The sequence below is a fragment of the Callithrix jacchus genome, chromosome 4, assembly GCF_049354715.1.
Source record: "Callithrix jacchus isolate 240 chromosome 4, calJac240_pri, whole genome shotgun sequence".
In the NCBI taxonomy this organism is placed as follows: domain Eukaryota; kingdom Metazoa; phylum Chordata; class Mammalia; order Primates; family Cebidae; genus Callithrix; species Callithrix jacchus.
Genome location: NC_133505.1, coordinates 21,190,340 through 21,215,154, shown reverse-complemented (window position 1 = coordinate 21,215,154; position 24,815 = coordinate 21,190,340). Strand labels below are relative to the sequence as shown.

The following is a 24,815-nucleotide window of genomic DNA, read 5'->3' as shown; positions in this document are numbered from 1 at the left end:
TGGTTCACAAGGACGGAAACACATTTGCCTCAGTCAAAACAGACAAGGGTATCAGTATGCCTGGATTGCATAATTGAATGAATTTCAGTACTGTGCCTCTCAGATTTTCTTTAAAATGATTAAACTTTATTTTCTTTAAAAAATGTCACCAGGACTTATCAGTTTAAGAATATCTGCTTTAGGGTTGCCTTCTCCCATAGAATCATAGAATTAAGAGCCTGTAATGCATCTGTTTAATTTCCGTCCAAATGATACAATAAATTCTAGAGTAGGTGCTACTCAGCAATGGCTCTCATGGTTGGAAAGTTGCTTATTTTATGGAATTTAAATCGACTTCCTTGTAATTTCTACTCATTGGTTCTAGTTCTGTCTCCTGGTGAAAGGGCAAAAACAGCAACACAACGAAACAACACCAAATAAGATCTCAATCTGTTTTTCTTCACCAAAGTAGAGAATATACTAGCAGAATGCTCCTGGAATGTCCTTCTGTTTGTTAGTGTGGGAGCAGATGAGAGATACCCTCTCTCCTCAGGACACACAACGTGTTGTAGCAGCTGTAGTCCTGATGTCTCATTCCCAATCAGGACTCCCTCTGGAGGGGAAGAGCATGCACAACTTATTAGCTACTGACTTCCAATTACAGAACTTCCCACAAGTCATATAACACTTCAAGAGACAGGAAGTTTTAGGTAACACATTAAGATGTCTATCACTTTATTACTCAGCAGGAGTAATGCTGTTTTCCTGGTGAGACAAATAGAATATTGACTTGGGAAACTTCCAGATTCTTCAGACAGCCATTGTCTATCCCTTTTTGCCTTTTGGTTTGGGGAGCAGGTAGCCTGAGTTCAAACTCTAATTCTGTCATTCAGTTATGTAAACCCAAGCGAGTAAATTCAACTCTCTGAGATTTAGTGTTTATCAGTAAAGTGGAAAAAAGACTTAACTACAGCATTAAAAGAGAATTCCATGAGGTAAATAGCAGATAGTGCTTAGTATCACATTTGGCATTATTTCATACTCATTCAATTCAATCCTATTCTAATATAACTGAAATGTCCCCATGCAGGACAGTTTGTAATGAGTAGAAGAATAAGCCTACATAAAACTCCCTGAATCTCTGTTCAATTCAATTCAGTTCAATTCAATTCAATTCAATTCAATTCAATTCAATTCAATTCAGTTCAGTTCAGTTCAATTCAATTCAATTCAATTCAATTCAACCAGAATGTATTGAGCATCTACTATGTGCCAGGCTCAGTGACACAGTGATGACAACATGAGCTACATTGTATTGAGTACTTACTCTACTTCAGGGACCCGCTAAGAGTGTCATAACCTTATATACTTTGCTTCTTATAACAACGTGAGGACAGAGGGTGTTATTCAAGATGTTTCACAAGTAGCATAACTCTGCCAGTAGTATGCTAACAGTATGGGGAGCTCAAATGGCCGGTTTTACAGAAGAGAAAATTAAGGATTTGAGATATTAAAGGAGCTCATCTTTGCTAGCAAGTGGCCAGTCTTTTAGGGCTGTCTCATGAGACTGTAATTCATGGGCTACCATTGTGAATCAAGGTAAGTCCTTCCTATTGCGGTGGCTCTCAGTTCTGATACTCTTGCTTGTGGTTCTGTTGCATAACATGTGAATATAATTTTCATGATCAGTGCATCCAGAAAGATTTGTGTCAGACGTTCCAAGCCACTGGTTTCTCAGTCAGAAATATTTATTGCCTCCTCTTTTCATTGCCATTAAAGGCTCAGGCTCACGATGCTTTCTAACACCTGTTAATATTAATACAATTTCAGTAGTAGCATTAAGGAACACCAGTTCTGGGCAGTGGGTGTCCCCAGACCCACACCGGCAATGCTCTCATCTTCCGGCAGAGATTCTGTCAATACCTCAGGAATGTTTGCAGAGTTCTGCCCATTCTTTTTCTGCTCAGATTTTTTGTCTGAAAGACTTTTCCCAGGCCAGAGCTAGAGTCTATATAGAGTACAGAGGAAGGGACAAGGCATGACTTTATTCTCACCACTTAAGTCTGAGAGCACAGGCACGGAGGGCAGTTTGTCACAAATCTGAGTGTGCCCAAGCTACATTCATGAACAATATATATACTTCATATTGCCTCACGTTCCCATTCCCATCCCAAGTATGAGGCTGGCTATGTTCACCGCAAATGAAAATGGCTTATTTATAGGGAGGAAGGTGGGAGTGGAAGGGCAGATTTTAGGGGGTTGGAAATCATATTAATAAATAAGCTGAGAAACATTTGACTTGGGTACATGCTCAGGTGGAATTTGGACACTGAGAATCATGCATTCATCTGTGTGTAAGAAATAAGAGTCAAGGGTAATATTATAGCTTAATCACCCAAAATATGATCCATGTATATCAGAATGCAACAGGAGTATGTGTGCATACTCTCAGATTTCTACGAATGACTTTGAGCCTTGGGATCTGTTGCCTTGTTAACTTTTGTAGCCTATCAAACCACAGTCTAGTATTAAGAGAAACAGTTCTCTGCCTGGTCCAAAGATGCCAATGTGGATAGTTGGTCAGCCTTGAAATGTGATGTGACCCTCACAGCCACCACATTTCTGAAGCCATCAGAAAAATTAAACCACACTTAAGAGTTAAAATATCACATGTATCATATATTTTTAAAAGTCAGAGAACAACAGTATATAAAATAAGATGAATCAATCCACTAATCACCATTTTAATCTCATTGTCAAGTTGGCTTTAAATGTATTTTGCCTACATCGTTTCTTAGGAGAAGCTTCTCCGTGTACATGTGGCTGATTGCCTCTTAATTAAGCAATCTTATTTATAATACTAAAGAAACTCAGTAGAGACAAAAATGAGAATCACATCTTAAGCAATTAGACGTAAGGTCAAAAATAAAGGCTTATTGTAAGACGGCATTACCATCATCCAAGTGTCTCTTGCTTACAGTGTGTTGTGACAAAGTAAAATCTATTTCAGCTGTTATATGGCAATAGCTGTTATTTATGAAACATAAAAAGATACTGAAATACAAAAGGGCTTGAAAAGACCAGGGTAAGATCAGATAAAAAAATGAGAAAGAAACAGGCATCCTGGGATGGTAACTACCCTGCCATGTACTGACAGGAAGGTTGTATATTTTTAGAATATACTGAAAGGAACGGTGCTTTTACTTAGGTTTTTATGGTTTACCACGAGATGCAATTTTCTGGCCTTATATGCAGTTGTAACAAAAGTCAGAGACGTTTTATGATAGCTGCCACAGTTCATAAATGATGGGATACACTAAAATATTTATAGAACTGTAAAATCTTGATTTCTCTCTGGTTTAGCAGATGGGGCCCTAAAACCAGTTCCCAGATTGTCACATTTCTTCACCCTTTGATGACAAAAAAGCTTGTTGTCAGATTTCTTCTTTGGAGAACAAGTTCACTGGTGAGAACAAGGTCATACTCTCACTCAATTATCTGTATTTGAATAATGCCAATTAAGAGAGTTCTGTACAGAAATTATAATTACTCCAGACGTACTTCTTGGCATGAGGCCCTAGGTTAGTATAGATAAGATATCCTCTGATGTGGTTTGTACTCATTCCTTTGTCTTCATTTCTGGGAAAATTTACCTGTAAACCTGTATCACTCATAGAAATAAATATCACATCAAGACTAGTCTGTTCATGTGGCTGAGGGAATTTCTGCCATTATATGGTGTGTGTATGTGTGTGTGTATGTGTGTGTGTGTATTTTAAAATGTTCTGTAAGATAAAATTATCTTTCTGTGTAAGGTCACCCAAATTCGAGCATTCTTTACAATTAACATTATTATTATTATTATCTTTGGATCTGAACTCCTGCTCTGTCACCCAGGTTGGAATACAGTGGTGCTATCTCATAGCTCACTGGAGCCTCGAATTCCTGGGCTCAAGTGTCCTCTTGCCTCAGCCTCCTAAGTAGCCGAGACTACAGGCATGCACCACTGTGCCCAGATAGAGTATTTAAAATAATAAAAATAAAGACTACGTTGGATGGTGATGGAGGTAAGAAATCCGCGTTGATGGATTGATAATGGTATTTTTCTGATAGAAATTCAATCAAGAAAAGAAACACAAATACTTGTAAAAATAGGTTTATATGGCAGTTATTTAGGAAGCATTATAGAAAAGGCAATCTCAAAAAAATTTTAAGCCAATAGATGACGCAATTAGTAGGTAGATAGACAATCAAGTCTGCTAGACTGAAGACATATTTGCTAGTCACAGAATATTTGCAAGGCTTTCCTCCTTGTACTCTTCATGTTGTTTGCAGAGTTCTCTACTTTTAAAAACAAACAAACAACAAAAAGACGTATTTGCTTTCACGTAGTTTGTAGACATGGTTTGCAAATTTTCTGTTTTCTAAAGAGTAATGCTACTAAAATTAAGTATATAAAATATCTAATTAAAATCTGTGCAGATGATGATCCTTTTATTTATAGCACAAAAATGATGTCTCTCCTAATGCCTCTATTTTTCATTATATACTTAAGAAGAAATGCATTTGAAATAAAAATCTTAAAATATGTATGTACAGATGAAAATAGTAATAAAATTTTTCTTACCCAGTTGTGCTCAATATTAAAGAGAAACATAAAAAAACTTTCAGAATCTCAGAGTAGACAGAGCTGGAGAGATCAGTCATTCAACAAACTCCCAGGGTGATAAAGGCGATTTAGTGGCTTTGTGAACCAAAGCCCTCTCTCATCCCTATGAGCTTGAGGAGACACTAGCACAGCCCACAAATTAGATGCGGAGATAATCAATATCTTACTTTAAATCTAGCTTTCCAGGGTATTCCTTAACGCCATATTGCATAACTGACTTATTTTTTATAACAATTTCACCCAGTGCTGTGACTTAAGCATAGTTTAAGATAAATGAAGAAGTATGCTTCTTTTGGTAAGAAAATACACTGACTATAATTACATTGGAATAATTAACATAATATTTTGGAATACTCTCCTGACCTGTCTGGGTTTATTTCTGGATGCACCCAAGTGTTCTAGTGTTCTGCCATCTGTTTGAATTATGCAGGTGGAGAGCCTATCAGTGTCCTGTACAGTGCCAAGGGCAGCTGGGTTAGCCCACCCTGGATAGTCACCTCCACCCAAATTCACACTTGCATCAGGACACCCAGATATGTGTAATATAAAAATGCTGTGCTGGCTACACAAACACAGCTTCAACTTAAATTATGTAGCAGGCTGGGCACAATGGCTCACATCTGTAATCTCAGCACTCTGGGAGGGTGAGGCAGGCAAATCACCTGAAGTCAGGAATTCAAGACCAGTCTGACCAACAAAGTAAAACCCAGTCTCTATTAATACAAAAAAAAAAAAAAATTAGCTGGGCGTGGTGGGGGTGGGGGGGGCTCCTGTAATCCCAGATGCCTGGGAGGGTGAAGCAAGAGAATCACTTGAATCTGGGAGGCTGAGGTTGCAGTGGGCTGAGATCACTCCATTGTAGTCCAGCCTGGGTGACAAGAGTGAAACTTTATCTCAATCAATCAATCAATATATCATGCAGCATCCTTCTAACCAGATTGCTGCCTTTACATTTACTTTACTTCTTGCCCTTCTCATTATTTCTTCTGGTTCTCTGTGAAGACCCTTGTAAGCTTCTCTCCATTTTTTACAGAATATTTTCTTATACATGGCATACAGAATTGTATCCGTGATATAGGATTTTTATAGGGGTACATACGAAATAGCAATACATCTCAATCTGATTCAAATCAAATTCAGTTGAATTCAGTTTAGCAAATATTTATTGAGCCTTTGCTATGTGCTGGGTTCTGGGCTACCTACTGAGGATGTAAAGAAATATGAGAGATGGTTTTTACTTCCGTGGAGTTTTAGCTTAAATTTCTAGGATACAGGTGAGGGGTGCATGGGTCATATTTGAATAAAGATAATCCTTAACTGGGAGAGAATGTGGCATCTTCTATGATGGTGATCTCTCTCCAGTGCTTTTGCAGAGGAGAAATTACTGATTTCAACCACAGAAAGCTATATGAAGGAACAAATACAGGAGTGGTTTCAAACCAAAGGTATAAAGTAAAAAAGAGTTATGGGATTGGGAGAATAAAAGGCGAGCCTTGGAACTACCCAAGCCTCTGTTCTGCATAGAACATGGCTTATTTTTTAGTGTGGATGAAAGTGGAATTAACTTCGCAGCATAAATTCCATTGATCCTCATTATTCAAGGAGTCTACATTTGCAAATTCACCTTCTCCCTAATATCTATTTGTAACCCCACAATCAATGCCGTTGCAATGCTTACACCACGATTTATGAACGTGTTCAACCCACTCCACCTCTGTTGCACTCCTTCCAATTGGCATAGAACAACATGGCACTCTGCCTTCTTTCAGCTCTCTGGTGTAAATGAGTGTCCTTTTAGCAATGTATTTAATGCTGCCTTGGTTCTTTCCTTTTTGGGCTTTTTGTTGGTGGTGTGCTGTTTAGAATGGTTTCAGAGCACTGGTAGTGTTGAGTGCTCTCCAGTGGTCCTCAGGCAAGAGGCTACAATGTGCCCTATGAAGAAAATACATGCCAGGTGCTTCATTCAAACATAGCTGTCAGGTTGATTGCCATGAGTTTAATGTTAATGAATCAGTATATATAAAATAGGTATATTTACAGGGAAACACACATAAAGCAAGGTTTTATGTTGTTTCATTGACAAAAAATGCTGTTAGTTTCATAGGAAGCTAACCCCATATTTCTTCTAGGAACAATGGATCACTATTCACTAATTCAGTGTTTGTGGTGACTTTTTAAACACATCTACAATGAATTGTGAGAATCAACTCTACCTAATGAGAAGCTAAGTATTGAGGGCTTCATTTTCTAAGCAGTGAAGACTGCTGAAGAATTTTTGGCTCAGAGACAAGTTAGGAAAATAGGTGGTCCATTTTTTAAAAAAAATGTGTGTAAGTGTCTGGCTTATTTCACTTAGCATAATGTCCCCAGCTCCATCCATGTTGTGTCAAAAGGCAGGACTGTCTCCTTTTTTAAGGCTGAATAATATTCCACTACACATACAACACACACACACACACACCTATATATACACCAATGCTTTCATCCATTTGTCCATTGGTTGGCAAATACCTGGGTTGTTTCCATAGCTTAGTTATTGTGAATAATGCTTCAGTGAACATGGTGGTGCAGAGATCTTTGCAAGGTAGTGATTTTATTTTCTTTGGATGTAGACCCAGAAGAGGGATGGGTGGGTCATAACACAGCTCTATTTTTAATTTATTTAAGAATTTTCATATTGTATTAAGAATTTTTGTTAAATAAGTAGATATCAGGTGTTCTTATTACACATAAAAAAGCAACTATGTGAGGTGACAAACAAGTCAATCTGCCTCACTGTAGTAATCATTGTATTATCTGTCTCTGCATATAGGTATGTATACATATGCATATATGTACTATCTCTCTGTATATATATATAATATGTGTGTGTGTATATATATATATTCAGTAACATTAGGCTGTAAAACTGAAATATACACAAAACATTTATTTTAAAAGAAAGAAAAGTATGTATTCAAAACAGAATATAGAATTACTCTAAAATACAATGGAGGGGAAGGGAAGAAATAATTAGACCAAGGAAGAAACAGTAGAAAATGATTGCAGTGAATACAAAGGCAGTCCTTATAATAAACTAAATAAATGCATATTTAAGGTCTGGATATTGACTGTGTCCAGAGACACTCCAAGTTTTGGAAGCAGTTCGATGCGATACCAAACACCTTTCCCCCCATGATTGTAATATCCTGGGCAATGATGATTTACAGTTTTGCTCAAAGATTAAATTATAAGGTGATCTGAATGTATCTGCATGTGGAGAATTTGAATTAAGAGACACTGAAAGCCTTTTAGAAAGTTAAAAGGCCACACATTCTGAAGGATCAGTGGGAATGCAAGAGGAGAAAATTGTGAAAAGCAGTGAAGATATTCCAGGACCATCTTGCAGAGCTGAGCGCTTCACTCATACCTGCAAGAGAGTTGAGGACACCACAGAGATGATGTAAATATTTTCTCGATGAACTCACATGATGCAGTTAGAGATTGTGCAACACACTTGAAGAAAATCATGATAGTTCATTATTTGGAAATATAATTCCTGGACCTTTTATTTATTATCTACAAGGTTCAAATGAATAAACAATTCAAACCAAGGCCTCCCTTTGGTTTAAATTTCTCTACTACTTGTGAGATTTGAGTTGATCTCTCATAATCTACTTGAGTCCAAGCTTTATAGTGTGAGGACCTGTAGTTTTATTTTAAATAGGACCTGTAGTCCTAATTCCAATAACGAGCTGGCCCATCTTGCTTAATCATTTAACCTTTCTGTGCTATAGAAGTAAAAGTACCTGTACAACAATCCTGCATGTTCTTCACATGTACCACAAAACCTAAAACACAATAAAAATACATATAAAAGAAGTGAAAGTGATTCTAAAAGTTCCTTTACTTGCCACTACAAATTATTGTCAGTCCCAAATGCACTAATTCATATGAAAGTGCTTCAGGAAACCTAAATGTAATTTATAAAGTAACTTTTGTAATTTATACAGTGACTTGAGGATCGCTGTAGTAACCTTTCTTTCTTCCCCAGATGTTACCTGTTTTGTCATGCTGACATCCTCAAAATAGATGGATTTCTGAGGATTTAGTCTTTCTTCTAGATTCCAAGTAAAATTCAAGTATCTTACCTGGGAGGAGTGATATACAAGCAGTTCTTATATGGGGTTCTTGCAACAGAGAGTTTTGTGAGTAGAGGAGGAAAGAATTATTCTTATGTCATGAGGCAAAAAAAAAAATACTATTGGAAAGGCTTCATGTTCTATAGGCCTTGGCAAGCTCTGAGCCTGAGGGGCTGTAAACTCTAAAGTTCAGCACAGGCTCCCTTTAGAAGGGGCCACAGGGTCACCAGGAAGAGGAGCAGACAGAGAGGGGCAGGGCTGGGTTAAAGTGCCATCATCGACAAAACGTTGTCTTTTCTTACTCCAGTTGAAGCAATACATAAAAAATACCCCCAGACTGATAGATTCCATGTTCAAATTTAATCAGATACACTGTATAGTCTAACCGTTTGTGCTGCCCCCTAAAATTCATATGTTGATACCTAATTGGCAATGTGATGGTTGTAGTGATGGGGCCTTTGGGAGGTGATTAGGTCATGAGGGTGGAGCCCTCGTGAAAGGGATTAGTGCCCTTATAACAGGCTCTAGGGAGATCTCTCAGCTCTTACTCTGTGTGAGGACACAGTGAGAAGACAGCTGCCTATAAACCAGGAAGCAGACCCTCACCAGGCACCGAATCCGCCAACCCCTTTGATCTTGGACTTCTCAGCCTTCAGAACTGTGAAAAATAAGTTTCCATTGTTTTTAAGTCACCCTGCCTATGATATTCTGTTATGGCAGTCTGAGTGGACTAAGATAGGATAACAAAGTTTGTCTATTACTTAGGATAAGTTTGGAAATGAACAGTGAAGATCCAATGTCTGTAGATCTATCATTATATGCCAAGATGGTAGACATTGTTTTTGAGACTGTTTGAAAAATTTACTAGAAGGAACTTAAATTTTACTTAAGGAACTTAAAAAAGAAATCAAAGCACAAGTGTCTACCATCCAAGATTACCAGTATTAAAAGAAAAAAGGGGAATGAAATGGAAAGGAAAAGATGAACACCAGTCACACTGCAAGAGAAACATTTTGATTACATATTGATTAACTCCTAGAAGGAAATTGGTTCTTCCCTTTATCCAAAACATTCTGCTTTAACTTGAACTTGGAGAACAGGAGCGCCTGTTAAACAAGGAAAACTTTGTGTGCTATTGCATAGGTAAATAAAAAAATGATAACTTCCAAGAATATTTATTTGCTTCTAGTCGGTCCCAGCAGGGAGTTAGGCGGATTCCATTAGCAGAGAGATGAGCTTAAAGAGTTTAAAAAGCTGTATTTCAGCTTGAAGGGTGCTTGTTAGAAACCCACAGAGAGTTAAGCAATTATCCGAGATGATGTTGCAGTGCTTATGAGTGCAGAGATGTGGTCTGCTGTCTTTGAAAGAGATCAGCTAGGAGAAACTGTTCGGTCACTTTTAGAATGGGTGTGCTAAGCTATGTTTCTATATGGATATTAACCCAGTAAATTTGACAGCTGGGAACATTAAACATCCATGTGTCTGCGTTTGTGTCTAAAGATGCAGTACATTCATTGAGGATAAGAGTCTACGGTATTACCTGGCTTCTCCAAAAAGATGCTATTTGGGAAAGTAAGAGAAAGAGATTTTTTTTGGCTTGCTTTTGCAACTCAAGCTTGTCCTGTAGTGCTCACATTTTTATGTTGGCTATGGGCACACAGGCAAATAACCAGAAGATGAGTCACAATCCTGGTTACACTGCTGATTAGTCACCAAATCTCAGAAAAGCAGTTAACTTATCCATTTTCCTGACTTCATTTACACAATGGAAGGAAGAAGAGAGCTACCTCTTTGATGAGTGTACTCATGGTCCTAACAAACTTGGCATGCTTTCCACCTACACAAGCTATTGTAGAAATATTAACACAATCATGCATAGAGTAGAGCTGAAGGAAGCAGAATGCATTTTAGCTTAGGTGCACCCTTAATTACTGTAACATCTGCCGTATTTTGCAGAGGCTACCCTGGAGATATATCTGAACAAAAACACTAACCTGTGGGGAAATGCAAGCAGATTACAGACCAGTTGATTGAGGAGAGAGAATAACAATTCATTTCTTACCAAGATATCAGCTCTTTATCAATTTAATGCCATTAATTTAAAAAATCCTACAGGAAAGTGAAATATGTCATTACTTACTTTTCCACTGAGGCAATGCCGTCCTTCCCACAAATCATAGGAGGGTCTTGCTCCTCTGCATAAAAGAATATTCTTTCTCTTCCTCTTTGCTCTGTTGAAACCAAGAGACTATCCATAATACATAATTTTCTGATTTATATCTGACATAATAATTTATTTCTTTCCCTTAGAAAGAAACAGAAATTTCTTAATTTCTTGTGTATAGCCTAGTTAGATATACTGTAAACAGAATTCTGAGATGGCTACCAAGGTTTCCACCTGCTGGTCTACATGCCATGTTCAATCTCCCTCCTTCCATGGATCTGATGATTAGGTTACCTTATAGGAGCCAGGTGCTGGCATTGTCCCTCTCATGATGACATTATTTTATTTATTTATTATTTATTTTTTTTGAGAAGAAGTCTTGCTCTGTCACCCAGGCTGGAGTGCAATGGCATGATCTCAGCTCACTGCAACCTCTGCATTCCAGGTTCAAACCATTCTTAGGAGCCTCAGCCTCCTGAGTAGCTGGGACTACAGGTGTGTATCACCACACCTGGATAAATTTTTTTGTATTTTTAGTAGAGACAGAGTTTTGCCATGTTGGTCAGGCTGGTCTCGAACTCCTGACCTCATGATCTGCCCATCTCAGCCTCCCAAAGTGCTGGGGTTACAGGCATGAGCCACCGTGCCTGGCCAATGACATTATATTTTATAAGACAAAGTTACAAAGGATTAGAAAGAATTTCTCCTGCTGAACTTCAAGAGCAAAAAGAGAGCCTTGTGGGTCCTGTGGAAGCTAAAAATGACCCCCACGGTGACAAGGAAATAGGACTTCAGTCCTACAACTGTGATACAGTTCGGATATGTGTCTGCCCAAATCTCATATTGAAATGGAATCCTGAATGCTGGAGGTGGGGCCTGGTGGGAGGTGATTGGATCATGGGGGTGGATTTCTCATGAATTGCTTAGCATCATCCCCCTGGTACTGTCCTCATGATAGTGAGCTCTCATGAGAGCTGGTCATTTAAAAGCGGGTGGCACCTCCCTCTTCTCTCTCTTGCTCCGGCTCTGGCCATGTGACATGTCTGTTTGCCCTTCACCTTCTGCCAGGATTGTAAGCTTCCTGAGGCCTCACAAAAAAGTCCAGCAGATTCTGGCGCCATGCTTCCTGTTCGGTCTGCAGAATCATGAGCCAATTAAACCTCTTTCCTTACAATTACTCAGCCTCAGGTATTTCTTTATAGTGATGCAAGAATGACTGAATACGAACTTCAAAGAACAGAAGTCTTTCAGCAATGTGAATGAGCTTGGGAGGTGATCCTGAGCCTCGGGAGAGAGGGCAGCAAGAGCAGACACCTCAACTGGAGTCAGATGAGCCCGTGCAGAGACCCAGCTAACCCAGGCCCAGACACCTGACCTTGGGGAATTATGAGATGATAAATTTGTGTTGTTTTAAACTGAAATTTGTTATGCAGCAGAAGAAAAGTAACACTGGTACCAAGCATGTGTTGAGGGAAGCTACTTTTAGCAGATACTTTCAAATCTCTATGGGTGGGAGGTGGGGGTAGGGGGATAGAGCAGCAATTTGTTGGAATTCCCAAAGCAGAAGGGATCTGCTGTTCAGCATGAATGCTAGAGCTGAGAGGAAAGTACAACTTCATGTATTCCAATTGTATTTGAAGAAAAAATTGCAGTGACATAGAGATTTGGCTCCAAAGAGTGCTAAAGAAATGTCATGATAGTGCCATAAAAATACCGCAGTAATGAATGCCCTGATACCCTTAAATAGTTCTAATTATATGTATCATAGACTAAGAATTACAGAGATAAAGCTGTGAAAAGAACCAGGGGTAATGAATCTGCTACTTCCACTGCCATTGTGCTGTGTTTGACTACACTCGCATAATGTAACAAAAATTCATGTTTACATTGCATTTTTTATTCTTGATAGTTACATCAACATCTTTCTTTTCCCAGTTGCCATCCAGTTTTTAAATCAGTATTTTAAAAATATTGTAGAGGTTATATGTATATTCGATATGATAAGTCATAATTATTTCTCTCTCTTATTGACCATCTAGGTGGTTTTGAAATGTTCATTACTGCAATAAACACAGTAATCAATACTGCAGTAAACTCCTTTGTGCATGTACCATTGTAATGTTTTTGGATTTTTTTTCTCATGATGAATTGTGAAAAGGAGGGGTTGTTATAACATTCACCACACACCATAGAAACTATCCTCAGAGAAATAACAAGAAAATTGACTTGCCTATAAAAGCACCTCAGCAGATATTTTAAGAACCGTATTCAGTAAATAACAAATATTTCACTGTCCAAAAAGTTTAATTGCTCATTCAGAAAGCATGTCTTTCATAGAATTGCCCACAATAGTTGATAAACAACATTACTGTGTACTTATATCTATGCATAGAAGGAACAAAGATGTTAAATGTTAACTGTTCTAACAGATGATTCTCAGGAATAATAATAGAATTACATTTAAGAATGCTTAAAATACCATTAAATAATAAAGACATTTTATATATGCATATGTACATTTATATATGTAAACTATGTAAGACTTATGTATGTTTAGTGAGACATATATGTGTAATATGTGTACATATGCATATATAAATGTACATATGCATATATTAAGATAATTTATTTACACACATAAATGTACGTATGCATAAATAAACATGTCTTACTTACTAAAGTGTTACTGAAAGTGTCAGAGGCTATGAGAAGAAAAGACCAAAAAAGTGAATTCAATCCTGTTAAGTGTATATTAAAATAGATTTTGAATTTGGCAGTAAATTTGTCACAGGCCTTTGAAACATATATACACTACATGTTTCTCAAAGGCCCTTGAATCTGCTGTTCAGCATAAATGCTAGAGCATATATGTACACTATATGTTTTATGGGCCTTTGATCAAACATATATACACTATATGTTTCTACTCTCTCTGTAGTGTAATAGACTATTTATGTATGTATATGTATGTAGATACAGCCTCTCTACACTGTAGAGAGAGTAGAAAATGTATATACACCCTCTCTACACTATAAAATACAAAAAGTGAATTTTGTAGCTTAATTGTAAATATTTTGTCCTGTATATGAAATTATATCTGACAGGTTGCTAATTCTGCCCTAATCAAATAATTTCTTTCATTGGTCTGTAATAATGACATCCTCTTTATTTTCTGAATAGAGAATCAAGTAGAACTTCTATTATTTCTAAAAAATCGTGGACAAGCCTTGTCATTTTGCATCTGCCATTCAAATGTTACTTGTTAAATGAGGATCCTGAACGCAGTCTCTAGGAGATGAGGACTTTGTAGTTTTCATATTACTCTGCTAATGGGATTTGTGTTCAGGGTAGCAGATTCTGGAATGACTGCATCTGTCCTATGCTATGGACGGTGCCAGCTTAGAACTGAAGATAGGTCAATGTGTCATGTACCTGAGGTATTTGGCTGTTTATTTTTGGGATTGAATTTAGCATAATGCACAGCATTGGAGAAGACAGAAGAAAAAAACATTTAGATTTGCACAGGTACCAAAATTATGGCAAAGTGTACAGCTTTTAGGCGTGTGTTTATTCCTGTCCAAGCCTATCAACATTGTTTCTCAAGACCATGAATTTGCCATCAGGGAGAACTTTCCATCGGTTTCCTCTTGATGTCTCCTAAGTACTTAAACACGTAACAATAAGAATAGCAGAAACGTGCACACAGCTGGCGCCAACTCTGCTGGTATGAATCAGACACTTTTATTTGGGCCACAAGAGGACATGCAGGGGTGAGATTATTATACTGACATGGGTTGTAGAATTTCTTCTCTGCCTTCTTTTCACTGCAGTATGCTTCCAGGAATTAGTGTTAATTACTACTCAGAAAGTTGTGATAGATAATGCCGATCACTTTTTATTTTAATTATAGATGAATAGTTCAGTAAAAGCCAACTGCTTCAACCTACTAAAACCACCCTTCACTTTCAACCTTTCTCTGAACACTGTGCATAGCTAGTAAATCAATTTGATTATTTTTCTATTCCAAAAAACATGCAATGATTTACATTCATTTGCCAAAAGTTTCTTTCTTGTTACCCCAGCAAGAGCTAGAGCTTGATTGACAAGGATGCAAAAGTCGTGGCACAGACGTTTCGTGGCTCGGCATGCTTGCATTGCCGAGTGTGACGGCTTCCATCTGTAAGTACGATGCTCTCATACAGGCAGTGGTATGACGCAAGGCCGAGAGCACCAACATATTCTGGATTGTTTTAGTACAGGGCAAGCACTGACCCTTATGACAATAAATGTAATGGCATTTATCTTCTTAGCAGGTCAATACTGAATGTCATCCTTAGGAGAGGTGTGCTGTTTAGCTTCTTGTAATTAGTTTAGTTGTCTCTGTTGAGTCCCTAATGGACTCCTGTATCATGAAAGACATTCTTTTCTGGAATGGTTGTTGGTTTTGTCGTGTTTGCTCCCTCTTTCCCAACCTCGCCTTCCCACTTTATTCTATCCCAGGGAGAAAGAAAAAAGTATGTAAATGCAAGTTTGGAAGATTAAAGTTATACCAAAGAGAAAAATGTATCCCTCTTTATTCTACTAATTTACACATTCTGTAATCAGAATTAAAGCAAAGATACATCTTGAATTTTGGTGGACTTACAATGTTTGTATCATTATAAAATTATATCTTTTGAAAACTTTAAATAATACTCAATTTTGGGTATTATGCTTTGCTCGGAAAATAATCTCTGGAGATGCTATTGTGCTGCTGTAAAGGTGAAAACGTTCACTGCAATTCATGTTACTTCCCAAGATGATATGATTGTTATTATTTCTTATTAAATGAACAAGATGACAATCATAGATGGGCATAGAGTTTTACCCCTTAGGGTTGTAGCACTTTTAACTTCCCATGGACAATGAAATCAAATCTATAAAAAGTATCCATGCCAAAAATGGAGGGCAATATAGGTTGGAAATGTATTTCATTCAACAAAGTTAAATTTAATATTGTAGGATTTAAGTTTTTGTTAGATATTAGATACTCTTAATGAAGATCTTTAAAACGGTGGCAAAATGTTTCTCAAACTTTAGCTTAGCCAAGGATCAATCAGGATGCTTGATAAAAACACACTTATGGGCATCGTCACAGAGAATTTGATTCAGTAGGAATGGAAGCAAAGCAAAACAAAACAAAACAAAAAGACCACAAGAATCAGCACTTCAAAAAGTGCCCCAGGTAATTACAGTAAAGTAGTTTGTGGAATCAACTTCTGGAAAAACAGCTGTGGGTTTTCTAAAGCAGTGCTTTTTTTTTTTCTTTAGACTAACAAAATACAGGTTGACTCTCATCTGAAGATTGTAGTCATTTTTTCTGAAATTATGAGTCCGATTAAATTTTTAAATAGAATCAGATAAAGAATACACTGTCCTGGATCCCATCATATCCCCATTCAGTCTTTGTAATTGCAATATTTCTTATAAAAGTAACTTTTGAAATATTTTTGTCTTCTTTTTTAGTAATCATTCATAATTTCTTTGGGTTTTAATATCTGCATTGTATTTTAATAAATAAATATTATTGGAGTTTGAGTGAAATCTAAAAAATTAGAAATGATTTACTTCTATGTTTAGCTTTATCTGGAGATTCATAAGTGGGTTTCAAGGACAAAATATATGTGCAGCTATCTGTTAGGATTTTCAAGTATTCACTTATTTATTGTAGCTTTCATGACTTCTGAAGACGTCTAGGTCTCAAGAAATATTAAAATTTAATGTAGAAAAATTAGAAGGAGAGTCATAGAAATGCAAAACCCCATTTACCAACAGGTTGTTAAAGAAATGATTGGCCATCCTTTCATTGGTGGTATTCCCCTTTAAAGGGGATTAATAGGGTCTAATAGGAAAGCATCATTTCTTTGTTCTCTTCTCAGCCTAGTGAGATAGGGTTTTACAAAGTGGTTGCTTAGTAACTGGCCCAGTATGACTATTTTTCCTCTCCCCATATGCAGACATATTTAATTGCCAGATTTTGAATTATTACAGTAATTTTCTATTTCAGTGACCTTATTGATAGAAGAGAGAATTATAGAATTTCTGAAGTCAAATTTTTAGTCTAGTGCAGCATATGGTAATGACACTGTATTCCAGATATATGTAAACTATTCATTAGAAATGAAAACAAAAAGTCTCAGAAAAGAAGTGTTGTCTTGATCAAAGTCTCTAAGATAGTAAATAATTGAGACTAGGAGGCTTAAAACCAGGTCTATCTTATGCCAAAACCCATGGCATGCTTTTCCATCCCAACTTGATCCTATGTAAGTTTGGTTTGGCTCTTATCATCATTAATTTACTTCCTTGGTGAACAAGACTTATAATTACATGGACAATCTCCCTTACATTTCCCATTAGTTCACATTTTTAAACTATGCTTAGAACTAAATTGGGTATAAGGGTTTCCCTTATTACTTTTCCAATTTCCTGATTCATGAAACTGCATAAAAGAGGAGATTTTTTTTTAGATGTTCTACTTTTAGAAGCATGAAAAGAAACAATGACCCAAAGGTTGAATTCTACTACGACCATAAATTGCCTTTATGCCAAATTTTCATCTATATTAGGAAAACATTATCCATAATCTCATTTGGCAAGAGAATCTGCAAGCAACCTCCATACCAAAACCATTTTTATTGCCTTTTGATCTTTACCCCATTGCCTTTTAATATGCATTCTATGTTGTATTTTACATACATGGTTATAATAGAAATAAATAGATTATTTTACATACATAGGTTATAATAGGTTATAGTGGTTATAATTTCTTGACATAGGAATTTATTCTGCTTTCAGGTCTATTTATTCTATTTTCTTCAAATAAGGCATGTATTTCTGTAATCAACCATATTTCATCTCCATCTTATTCCGTCTGTAGTATTCTGGGGTCTTATTCAGCTTTTTCCATTGGAATTCAAAATCATTTATTTATTCTCTATGAATTTATGTAGACGCTTTCTGTAGTGTTAGGTATGAATCCCAATTCACCTTCATGATCCTTGGAAAATTTCTGTGCATTTGCTACATGCTTATTTGTCTTAAAGTTTTCTCAAGAAAGGTGGTGCACTCCTGTAATCCCAGTTACTTGGGAGACTGAGGCAGGTGAATCACATGAACCTGGGAGGCGGAGGCTGCAGTGAGTGGAGATTGTGCCACTCACTGCACTCCAGCCTGGGCGACAGAGTGAGACTGTCTCAAAAATTTTTTTTTGCTCTTCTGCTTGCTTGAATTTTCAATTTAAAACTTTTTAGTTCTGGGCACTGTCTTCTTTGTTGCTTTTGCCAATTGTTCTTTAGCCTTGTCAAGTATACATTATTTTTAGGCAAAATAAAAAATAATAAAAAAATCCTGTTCTTTAACAACATCTTCATAATTAGTGCTTCATTGCCTCATCTTTTTTGGTAATTTTTCTTTCCCAATATATGACATTCCACTGGAAGCTACTTTTATGTAATTGGGTTTTCCACCTAGGACTTCAAAGTGATTGGAAATACATTCTTGGTTCACTTTACATGACTCATCATTGTAAGAGGGCTTTATTATGTCTAATATGACTCTCTACTAGAAACACCCCAATGACTCAGCTTACTGCTGGATAAGCCATGTCAGTCTACACAAAATCAGCTTCTTACCTCTTGACAGGAAGTCCCCAGGCACTAAGAATAATTTTCTCTTTTTTACCTTGTAACATCATGTTCCAAGGTTGTTGCATATGTCTCAAAATATGTGAATGAAACAGTTTATTTCAGAAGATATGCTATGTGGACCAAGTCATATTATTTATTCCAGTTCTTATTTATTTATTTTTATTTTTTGAGACAGAGTCTCGCTCTGTTGCCCAGGTTGGAGTGCAGTGGCACAATCCCGGCTCACTGCAAACTTTGCCTCCTGAGTTCAAGCAGTTCTCATGCCTCAGTCTCCCAAGTAGCTGAGATTACAGGTGTGCACCACCATGCCTAGCTAATTTTTGTATTTTTTGTAGAGACGGGGTTTCATTATATTGGCCAGGACGATCTCAAACTCTTGGCCTCAAGTGATCTACCTGCCTCAGATTCCCAAAGTGCTGGGATTACCAGTGTGAGCCACTGTGCCCGGCCCAGTCCTCCTTTTTTTATGTATTAATACACTCATTCTTCCCATTGACTACAAATTAATCTTTTTTTAAAAAAAGTTGTCTTGGACCATTTTCTGACTCCTTGCCAAGAGTTCTTTATTCTCTCTAACAATTCAAGATATAGAGACTCATTGTATTAGTCTGTTCTCACACTGTGCTAAAGAACTGCCCAAGACTGGGTAATTTATAAAGAAAAAATTTCCTGAGGCCTCCACATTGCTGAAGAGGCCTCAGGAAACTTATCATGGTAGAAGGGGAAGCAGGCATGCCTTACATGGCAGCAGGCAAGAGAGAGCAGGAAGGGGAATCTTCCAAACACTTAAAACCATCAGCTCTTGTGATAACTACCTCACTATCACCAGAGCAGCTGAGGTGGGGGTGACCATCCCCATTATCTTTTTTTTTGAGACGGAGTTTCACTTTTATTACCCAGGCTGGAGTGCAATGGCGCGATCTCAGCTCAGCTCACTGCAACCTCCACCTCCTGGGATCAGGCAATTCTCCTGCCTCGGCCTCCTGAGTAGCTGGGATTACAGGCACACACCACCATGCCCAGCTAATTTTTCGTATTTTTAGTAGAGATGGGGTTTTACCATGTTGACCAGGATGGTCTCGATCTCTTGACCTCGTGATCCACCTGCCTCGGCCTCCCAAAGTGCTGGGATTACAGGTGTGAGCCACTGCACCCGGCACCACTCCCATTATCTAATCACCTCCCACCATGTCCCTTCCTGAGGTTTACAATTTGAGATGAGATTTGGGTGGGGACAGAGCTAAACCATATCACTCTTGTCTCAAATCCTTCTCCTTCAGCAGGAAAACTCCCTTACTTTCACTATTCATATATCTGAAAGACAACCAGAGTACATTCCCTGCTGCAGTAATTTGGCATTGCCAGGAATCTAGTTTTAGTATTTAAACTTTTAAAATATAAAGACAGATTCTAATTCCTTTTAGCTCTATGCAAAAGCTTCTCCTAGAAGCTATCACTTACTTCTGAGCAACTATTCAGTGAGGAGACTCCTGAGATGTCTGTCTGACAGCTATTCTGCTCCCTAATAGTCCTGGCTTCTGTGCTAAAGTGTTAGACTTTATCACTGATCAGTTCGTCAACACTGGGTGTTTCAATCCACTGTCCCTGTACTGAGAGACCATAGAGATCTGTGCCTTAAATACTTATTGTTACCATTAGAAAAAGAGCAAAAGAAAGGAAGATTCTAACTGCGTTTAGGGGCCCTTGGAATTTCAACACAACAAGGAGTCTTGTGGAAAGCCTGCAGTTGCATTCTTCCCGTCAATATTTCTATAATGCCAAGGTCCTGCTTCACCTCCTGGGATCCAGCCTTAGAGAGAGGAGATGTCTTTAGCAATTCAAGACAGAAAGGGCCATTAAGAGCTTCCCTAGAGGCTCTCTTAACTTTCTATTCTGTGGAATAAACACAAGCCTTAGGATATTTTTATTCTACTATTTCCAAAACTTTCCACCCAAGTGAGCGAGCCAGGCCTGCAGTGACAGGGGAGTATGGGTGGTGACAGCCTAGGGTTATCATTCTGTAGTACTATTTGGGCCACTTGACAGCACAGTTGGGGATCAGAGACAACCTTGCTGCATTTATGGGTTGTGTGTTGGTTTTGACCAAGAATTGAAAACCACAGGGCTGTGTGTGTGTGTGTGTGTGTGTGTGTGTGTGTGTGTGTAAAAAAGGAATGGTTGAGATTGATGAAACCATCCCAAATAGAATGTTCCAGTTGTTTGTCTAGCTATTTTTCATACAACCATAGACATTTTTAATGTATATGTCTTGAATTAAAGGCAAAAACCAATGGACTACGTGTGAAGACACCAGCTCCAGAGAAGAGCCCCACATTTGGAGTGGTGGATGGAAGCAAGGACTATGATGACAAAGGGACAAGGAGCTATTTCTTACTCTTCCAGCATAATCTCTAAACCAGAAGCTTATTCCCATAGAATCTTCCCGTGGGGAAGAGTTAGGAATACTTGGGAAAATGAGGGTGAAAGATGGGCTAAATATTACCTTGTAGAAACAGTTCTTTGGGAATAGTTTATTTTTAAAAAAAAGTCAATCTTGAATCATTCCACGTAGATAGCTATTGATTTGTCAACTTTTTCTGTTAATGAAGTTACCAATGATATAAAGACCTTAAGTTAATGGTGATATAATTTAAAGTCATGCTTTTATTTTAAGTGGAATCAATTTATATCAGGATGAAAGGAAAGTTTTTAATAAAACGTATTCTATGAGGTAAAATAGCAAAATGGCAATTTATTTTTCTCTCTTCTCTTCCTAGAAAGCCTGTGCATGACCCCTACTTAGCACCACATAAAGCCAGAGCTCAGATAACCCTGCAGTGTTCATGGCTCCTGCTGTTTTCTGAATGTCCCCTCCAGAACCCATATTGAAATTTAATTGTGATTGTGGTGGTAGTAAGAGGTAGGACCATTATGGGACGATTAGTCCATGAGGGCTCTGTCCTCATGGGTGGATTAATGTCATCATTGAGGAGTGGGTTAGTTATCTTAGGTGGGGGTTCCTGAGTAAAAGCGAGTTCAGCCCTCTCATGCTCATTCTTGCTCTTCTGCTCTCTTGTCCTTCCACTTCTTACCATGGCTGATGTAGTCAGGAGTTCCTCACCAGATGCCGCTCTTTGACCTTGGACTTCCCAGCCTCCAGAACTGGAAAAAATTAAATTTTTTTCCATGTAAATGACCCAGTCTGTAGTATTCTGTTATTGCAGGACAAAATGAACTAAGACAGCTTCTATTCTAAGTCTCACGTGTGCTGCTCACACCTCATCACTTCACGTATTCCAGCTCTTCCTGGCTTCACACCTTGCAATGCCTTTATTTAATCCATCATTTGGTTTCACCCTCAGACCTAATGCAGAGACAGTTAAGGTATTTGTCTTTGACCTCGGTCTCTTTCTTTTTGACCATGACTGAGGCTCAGCATCTATCATTTTGGTGCCCTGAGTATGGAGCTCACTTATTCTAGCCCAGGTTATTGTAACCATCAAATACGCATGCTCATTTGGTTTGCTCCAGGAGCCAGGAGAGAATCTAAATGAAATTCTTCTGATATAGTGAGAGCAAATTTAGAACAAGGACATTGAGGTCCTGCAAGATATTCTCATTATTCAAATATTTTCAATTACTACAGTCAATTCACCAATGCATTCTTTCTTGGTAACTCTTGGTCTCCAAATATTTATATAGCCTGTTTTGCAGGCGATGTTGAACATCTCAATTTGAACGAGCCTAAACATATTTTCAGAGATTCTATTCCTTTCTCCTTCATGAAAATCTTCTCCATGTTCTCTGGAAGGTTGGTGTCCTTGGGCAGGGTGCAATAAACTATAGGAGCCTCTTGAAAAGTGTTTCTCACTAAATCATCATTGCCTTTGCTCTTCTGGCCCAAGAACCCAGTGTAGTGTCCCCTAAAGACCCTGTTCTGTTCTTTCCTCTTTACCCATGCATAATCTTCTCAACTTTCACAGGCTAGGTCTTTTTTCATAACTCCCTTATTGCTTCTTCTTCTGAGTTTCTGCATTTCTGCTAGTTGGCTTTACATGTTAATATTTACCATGTATAACTTAATATCACCTTCTGTTATTTCAGTACATATATTATTTCTTCAACTAAATTTTAAGCTTCCTGAAGGAAAGAATTGTGCCTTTTTACTTTTCAGACATTCTTTACAGTAATTTGTACTGTAACACACATACATTCTCAGATACTAAAATATCATCAGTGAGTATAAATTATGGTATTAGGAGCAGCATTAAAACCACTGTAAAAGCAGTTTTAGGGAAACAATACATAATTGGGATATTCATGCATTTTGAAGCCTATTAAAATATAAATGCAGAACAGTCAATCACAGTATTCTCTATAAAACACACTTAGGAAAGGGAAAATTCATAACAGGAATAGTGATGTGCTTAACAAACAGGCATCAGTGTATTGAATGCTGCCAAGCCCAATCCATTGCTCAACAAAATGACTATAAATAAGACAGTACAGAGGAGAAGAGTTAGAGATGAAATGGGCAATGAGGTGGAAGGAGTCGCAGCTGTTTCTTTTCATTCATTCACTGAATTCTCTGTAAATATTGGCATGGCTTGCAAAGTGGTAAACAGCATTTCTGTAAATTAGAATGACTGCTCATAACCTGGCAAGAATATCAGGGTCTGAGTGTCAGGCCAAGCAGATGATGACATCACACACTGCACGCGCTTTCGCCTTGGCTTCTCCAAATACTCCTAATTCATTTGCTCCATAATATTGGAATATATATTTTAGCTGAGCCAACCCTTTTACCCAGAAAGTATTCAGTGCTTGTTTCAGATTCATTTTCCTGCAGCTTGCATTTTGCCACATGCGTCGGGACTTGTTCACACTTTTATTTTAAGGTTTGTTTTGTCTCTGATTTTGTTTTGCACTGATGTTCCAAATAGATAGGTGTCTATTCGAAGACTTGAAATGACATATCAGAGTTTTAATGCTGTTGTTCTAGTATGTGCCTATTTAATTACTTGCATCACATTTTATTAGTATATTTTCTGATGAGGAATTCTGACTAATTAATTTCACCTGGAATGGTATGCGGGTATATGAAAAATTACACTTGGCCACTTGTAGAGACCAGCTGTGTATTAGAAATATCTGATCCCCATCTGCAGGATTTAAAGATGTGAGAGAAAACAGCTGATTGTAAAAAACAGTCACTTTTCCTTGTTCCCTGAAGGTATTATTATTATTGGCAGATATCCTTTATTACTGAGCCTATATTCTGAACATTAACTCAAAAGTTTACTCTGAGCATCATTCAGGGGGATGACTTGACTTTGCATCATTTTGGTTTTAATTTGTAGTCATGCTAATGTGATTGGGTTCCACCCATATGCATGCACTTGCTGCCTTCAATTCCAGCCTGCCTCACACACAGCCAACTTCATTTGGACCACAAATTGTTTTGGCCTAGCTGGCAGTGGAAACCCAAAACAATAATCTGGGAGAGTAGGGATATCATGTTAAAAGATAACCCTCAGGGTCAAACGTGGCCTCTTAGAAATGCAACCAAATCCTATAGCAGGGCTCCAGTACACACACGCATGTTCTTATTTTCTTTTTCTCTCTATCTTGCTATGTATTTCTATTTGGATTCTTTGTCTGCCCCAACAACAGATGGTGTTTTAATAAAGTCCAGTAGGAATATTACTGTGAGTAAACAATGCAGCGCATGCCAATTCCATAATTGCTGGGTACTGATTCAGCCTCTTACCTGCTGCATCCAAATTGGGAGGGAACCAACTGTGCTTGCACCTACCGGCAGCAGCCCGCTCGCCCGCAGCTGTGGTGTGCTTCAGCAGCTCGCCTCACCACGGAAGGTAAATTGCGGCTCCTGTCATGCTTCTTGGCACCGGGTCTAGAGAACACTGCCATCTGGCTTGTCATCAAACATGGTCATTGAATCTCTCAGAGATAAAATGGCTTTTAACAAATCTTGCTGTTTTTTTTTAAAAAAAAATGAGACACATAAAATTTATTATCTTTCCCTTTACAGGCACGGTATATTCTAAAATAAATGTTTGAGCTTATTTCAGCAATAGCTTCAAGAGTGTTGTTTTTTCTCACCGATTCCCACGCTCAAAGGGATTTATAGTCTAAACCTATTATATGTTAATGGAAGATTTAAATTCATCGTATCT

General features: G+C 37.8%; 2 long non-coding RNA genes across 2 annotated transcripts in view; one reads left to right on the top strand and one right to left on the bottom strand.

Annotated features, from left to right (window-relative positions):
• Nucleotides 1-24,815, top strand: part of LOC118152782 (uncharacterized) — a 251,232-nt gene that overhangs the window by 143,937 nt on the left and 82,480 nt on the right. The window lies entirely within an intron of this gene.
• LOC118152784 (uncharacterized) lies at nt 10,851-24,503 on the bottom strand. Its single transcript, XR_004741609.2, has 3 exons — nt 24,389-24,503; nt 21,711-21,780; nt 10,851-11,000 (listed from the first exon to the last, which is right to left on the bottom strand). It is a non-coding gene; the product is annotated as an uncharacterized LOC118152784 (long non-coding RNA).